At 45.6% G+C, this 6000-nt stretch overlaps 1 protein-coding gene across 5 annotated transcripts in view; it reads right to left on the bottom strand.

Moving 5' to 3' along the window:
• The window catches only part of TSEN2 (tRNA splicing endonuclease subunit 2), a 48174-nt gene extending 42909 nt beyond the window's left edge, over positions 1-5265 (bottom strand). For 2 of the 5 annotated variants that reach the window (XR_005242050.2, XM_038003533.2), the window contains exon 1: positions 5059-5162. The gene's annotated coding sequence lies outside the window, so the exon portion shown is untranslated. Of the gene's footprint in view, positions 1-5058 lie in introns of all 5 variants that reach the window. The other 3 variants (XM_038003534.2, XM_038003531.2, XM_038003530.2) reach the window with 2 other exon arrangements.
• Positions 5266-6000: the final 735 nt, after the last annotated feature.

The raw sequence follows: 6000 nt of genomic DNA on the forward strand, positions 1-6000 counted from the left end.
CCCTGTCCTCAACAAATTAAATCTTGTAAGCACTTCATTTTCCAAGAGGATCTTAAAATACACACTAAACACTGGGTCAATCAGCTCCCAATTTTTAAAGTACATTAATAAATAATAATGACAGCAGCAGTTATTTAAGGGTTGATTATATACTACCAAATGCTACTGGCTTCAAGCAGGGACTCTAAAGTCAGACTACCAGCATTGGAATCAACTTCACCACTTTCTAGCAGTGTGATTTTGGGCAAAAGTCACTGACTCTGTGCTTTAGTTTCCTCACCTGCAAAATCAAGATAAGAACAGACTCCATCTTATAGTTAAGATCCATAAAGTGCTTAGAACAGTACCTGGCACACAATGAGTATCATGCATGTATCAGCTAGAATTAGTATTACAGGGTGAGCAGTAGCAACACCATTTTATAAATAGGAAACAGATTCAGGTTAGAGAGATTTGTAGAGGACCCCGAGTGTGGTGGTATCGGATGACCCAGGTCTGTTGAACTCCCAAGCCCATGCCCTCTCTCTGGATTCTGCTGAAAGCACAGGCAGGGTCCATCTACTTTTGTCTGATGACTATTTCTCAAAATCAGATGGTGAAGGGTTACTGAGCAATAATGGAATTACCTATCGTGCACCAGCACTACGAGGGAGAAGAGGAAGCCAAGGCCAGTACGTGTCCCTCTGGGGCCATACATTGGACCCAAGAAGACAAAACAAGTATATAACATACCTGGAAGCATAGAAAGCAAGTTGGAACTAACGGAACAGGCTGTGATCCACTAATGTCTAAAGGAGGGAGTAAATGTGAGCATATTGTGTGACGTAGGCACAGAGATACAGCAGATGCACTTAACCTAGGAAAACTTAACCCTATACATGGGAAAACAATGTAAATGGTGTAAGACATTCCACTCAAGGAGCAGCTGTCCTGGAATGAGGTGGGAAACTTGAATCTGCTGCTCCCTCAGTACTAGGTCTAGACTTGATTTCAACTGAGAGCTTACCTGGTGCTTGAAGATACAGTGCAGCCAAATCATACACACGTTTAACCTACATGACTCCAAACCCTCACAAGGGAAAAAATAAGACTAATTACTTAGGTGGCTCCTGCACTCAGTACTTGCATCCCATTGGCAAAGGACGCCATCAAGCCTGAAATAGTCAAGAAGGTGGCCAAAGCTGAGGGAGGGGAAGGTGAGTGGCTTTAAGAGTGTCACGATCATTAAGAAATGAAAAGGCTTATCCAATGTGTGATGATATCTTTATCCAACTTCTCAAGGAAGAAGCTGAGGAATTATATGAGGACATAGAAAAACACAGACTAAAGAAGAGTTAGAGGAATTGATACATCAATTACAAAGATAACTATGAAAAACAAGAAGAGGCCGGGCGCGGTGGCTCAAGCCTGTAATCCCAGCACTTTGGGAGGCCGAGACGGGCGGATCACGAGGTCAGGAGATCGAGACCATCCTGGCTAACCCGGTGAAACCCCGTCTCTACTAAAAAATACAAAAATCTAGCCGGGCGAGGTGGCGGGCGCCTGTAGTCCCAGCTACTCGGGAGGCTGAGGCAGGAGAATGGCGTGAACCCGGGAGGCGGAGCTTGCAGTGAGCTGAGATCCGGCCACTGCACTCCAGCCTGGGCGACAGAGCGAAACTCCACCTCAAAAAAAAAAAAAAAAAAAAAAAGAAAAACAAGAAGAATCAGGAAGTTGGAACCTTCCTAGAATTGCCAGTGTTCTAAGCAGCAACATGCTAGATTAATTTCTAAACAAGGTACCTTGAAGGAATTACATACTGAGCATTACTTTGTACATTTTATATTTATGCATGCACCTTGCTGTATAGTGTTTATAACATAACCATGTCTACTACATGTTCACAGGAAACCTAAGAGATTTTCTTAAGAGCATATTTTGACTAGGCTTTACCTTGCTTGCTGACTTATCCCTCAGCCCAAGCCAACTATCACATTTAGTACTCAATTGGAGAGACATTAATTTATTCTAAAACTGAAAATAAACACTGCTTTTTGGGGACAGGATGCTGGTCTCCAGTAAGGCACTTTTTGAAAGACTTCCAGAAATGGTTTGGACTTTTATGGGATTTTTCACTTTTATAATAACCTCTGCTCAGCAGCTGACTTATATATATTACATTTGGAATTTAAAAAAATGAAAAAAGATTTAATGGCCACCTTCAAGAAGTTCTAATAAATTCAACAAATAAAGAGTTGTATTTTAGTTTGCCTCATTTGTTCAGCGTTTTTCCCTCTTAGACTGCTGTCACATCTAAAAAAGGCAAGATTTAGCTGTGACACTTGATCGAAAGAACTCTGTACTCCAACCCAAGTGTGTGGGATGGAAGGGTCCCTGAGACAAAACACCCCTCATAATCCAAGTTCTTGTGTCACTCTTGCTCACGTGGCTGCTCACCCCTCAGGAATTTGGCTCGCAGTAGGCCTTCCAGACACGCAAAGCCGCCATTATTATTGTGTGACCTTGCACAACCCACTTTCTCTAAGCCCAGTTTCATCTTCAAATTGAACAGGACTGGAGGAGTCTGGCGGTTCCTCAAAATGTCAAACACATATTTACAACATGATCCAGCAACTCCACCCCTAGGTACAGACCTAAGAGAACTGAAAACATATGTTCATGGAAAAATTTGTATGTGAATGTTCACAACAGTATTATTCATAATAGCTCAAAGTGGAAACCATCCAAATGTCCATCAATAGTTGACCAGATCAACAAAATGCGGTCTATCCATATAATCAAATATTTGGTCGTAGAAAAGGAATGAAGTTCTGATACATTCTTCAACACTTGAAAGCATTATGCTAAAAGAAGCCAGACACAAAAGACCACGAGACAATTAATATAAAGTGTCTGGCATAGCCAAATCCATAGAGACAGATTACCAGTTGCCAGAGACGGGGAAAAGTGGGAAACGGGGGGTGGGTGGTGACAGCTAATAGACAGGGGGTTTATTTTGGAGGGTGACGAAAATGTTTTAAAATTAGATTGTAGTGACGGTGATGGTTACATAACTCCAAGAATACTGACTTGTACATTTCAGAAGGGTGAACTTTACAGAATTATATGGTATCTCAATAAAGCTACTTTTAAAAATTCAGAAGACACCCCCCAGGCCATGTCCTGCAAGAATTGCTTCACAGATACCAGCGTTAAGCTTCTAGAAAAGATCGAAAGAAACTCTCCGGGAAGGCAGAGCTCACTTCCCAAGGGGGAGAAATTCAAGAGGACAAATCAGACGATCTCTAGTTTCATGGAAGAGTTCTCTTGTGCTTAACTCGAAAGGCAAAGCAGAGGAGAAAAGACTGCATTTGCCATTCCCCATACCTGCAATGGACATTCAAGAAATGGTTCTTTAGTGCCACGGCAGGAGAATAGCATGCTGTAAGAGGTGGGATGTGAGTAAAATAAGAAGAGTAAACTGTAGGTACCAGATGCCAGAGGCACTAACTGTGCCATGTGCTGCACATGTGGGTACTATAGTCATCCTTTGGTATCCACAGAAGGACTGGTTCCAGGACTCATCCCCTACCAAAATCCGCAGCTCAAGTCCCTTACATAAAATGCAGTATTTGCATGTAACCTATGCCCCTCTTCCCATCTACTTTAAGTCATCTCTAGAATACTTAGATTACTTATAATACCTAACACAATGTAAATGCCAAATAATAATTTTTTTTAAATGTCTTTTTCCAAATATTTTTTGATGCAATATTGGTTGAATCCACAGATTCGGAACCTGATAGGGACAGCTGACTGTACTATCTTCATTCCACAGATAAGAAAGAAGAGCCGTGCCTGAGGTGTACAAAAACATACAGGAAAGACTGGGTTAGTTGTCAAGAGGTTTGGGATGCAAAGGTTGGTTTGGAATTGGAGTCACTGCAGGTTCTTAAGTTGAGAATGATGACTGAAAAACGTAGATTAGGAAAATTAAACCTGGGAGTGGTACATCACACACAGTGGCCCTCAAGCTTAGCTACCCTTAACGCCTCATGTCCAGTCCTCACCTGCAATCAATTACATCAGAATTTCCTGGGAGGACCCAGGTGATTTTAACACGTAGCCAACCACCTGTAACAGCACGGTCTATTCAAATTCACTTAATCCCAATAGCCCCCTGAGGTAAAGACTATTTTTATTTCCATTGTACAGATAGGGAATGTGACTCAGAGGGGCCTGGAGCACCCCTGAGAAATCGTTACTTCTCCTTTCCCCAACCTGCGCACACCTGACTCCAGAGCTGCGTATTCTTACTTTCTATTAAAAGCAAGGTCTGTTTCTTATTCTTCCCTTGAGCACACAAGCTAACACCTCTTAGGTGCTGGTAAATGTCTATCAGAAGAACAAACAAAAAAGTGGGAGGTGGCTCCATTTAATTTTCCAACCTTCCTGGACTAGGTGCCAAACAAACGTGGTTTAAAAACCTCCCACCTGGCAAATCTCACCTTCTCCCAACCAAAACACGCTTCAAGCACCACCTGCGCACCTCCTGGGCTCAGGGAGGCAAGGATGAAAGGGACAAAGGTAAACAATCCTGCCTCTGGGGAGCTTTCAAGTTAGAACCTGAGAATAAGCCATAGAAACAGATGACAAGCCTTTGAAAGTTGTTGTGAGGATTAAATGCATAATTTTGCAGAAGGCGTTTCGTTCGGGGCCTACCACGTGGAAAGCGCTCGCCAGACGACAGCTGCAACTATTAATACAAATAAACTGCGCACCCAAATAGCGTTAAGGGCCCCGCGAATTCCTAACTCCCTATCTTACCCCTTTGCTTCTTTCCCCGACTACCCCTACACCCGACCGAACCCCACCAGAGGCTGAGGCTCCTCTCGGGCACCGTCAGCTGCACCTTGCGCCCCAGCCCCACCAGCCCTGAGCAACGCGTCGGCGTTTCCAAGAACCAAGGGCTGCAGGCGCACGAGGAAGACGCGGAGGAGTCAGTGAGCGGACGCGCTAGGAAGCCTGGCTCCCCGTCCCGGCACTGTCTCGGCCGGCTGTGCGACCCCAGCACAGTACCTGAGCCCTTTCCGCTCTCGCCCTGGAGGGCTTTCGAAGAGCCAGATTTCCTCTCGCGGCAATACACCAAACTCGGAAGGGGCCGCGCGTTCTTCGCCCAGGGCCCTTACCTTTCTTGGCCCCACGCGCTCGCCGTTACCTCGGCAACGCCGGCCGTGGGGCGGACACCGCTGCCATCAAGCAGTGCGGCCGCAAAGCCAGCCTAGTGCGCAGCCGCAGAGCGCCTGTCGGGACTTGGTGGAGTGCGCCTGCGCGTGGCCGGCTGGCGGATGTTCTCTGCGCCAGCTCTGCCACTGCGGGGTATGAGGCGGAGGCTGGAGGTGCTCTTTGCTGCTTTCTGCTGGATTGTATGGCTACCAGAACGGTCCTGCAAGACCCATTTTACAGATGAGATGAAGTTACCCGTCAGATGTCACATAGTCACGTGGGAGGTGGGAGAGACCTAGAGTCTTCGGCTCTCGGAGGATGGGATATTTGAGGCGACCGGCAGGACTTTATAATTGGCCTTGAGGAAACTGATCTCATCTTTCTCAATGTAGAAAGAGGATCACAGTAGCGCACCTGTATACGCTGCAGCATGCGGAGAACTTGCAAAGACCCTTCCTCTGGCAGACACCTGGCCAGAAGCCTGTGTGTGCCCAGACTGCCTGTGCAGTTAAAGGGACAACAGGTGGCAGGTCCACCTGCTCTGCATCCCCATTTTCCCCTTCACTGACTGTGTGAGCCTGAATGACTGACAACCTTTCTGAGCTTAAGTTTGCTGAAAAATAGGCCATCAGAATTATGGGAGATGAGCAAAACTAGAGTGCAATAGGAAGTGTAAGTTTCTCTTGCCCTGGTTATTTTAAAGGAGGCCTATGGGGAGTCCAATATATACCTTCCCAAATATGAATCACAGGAGTTCCACCTCACAGACTAGGCAGGAGGCAAAGAAGGGTTGCA

The sequence above is a fragment of the Chlorocebus sabaeus genome, chromosome 22, assembly GCF_047675955.1.
Source record: "Chlorocebus sabaeus isolate Y175 chromosome 22, mChlSab1.0.hap1, whole genome shotgun sequence".
Lineage (NCBI taxonomy): Eukaryota > Metazoa > Chordata > Mammalia > Primates > Cercopithecidae > Chlorocebus > Chlorocebus sabaeus.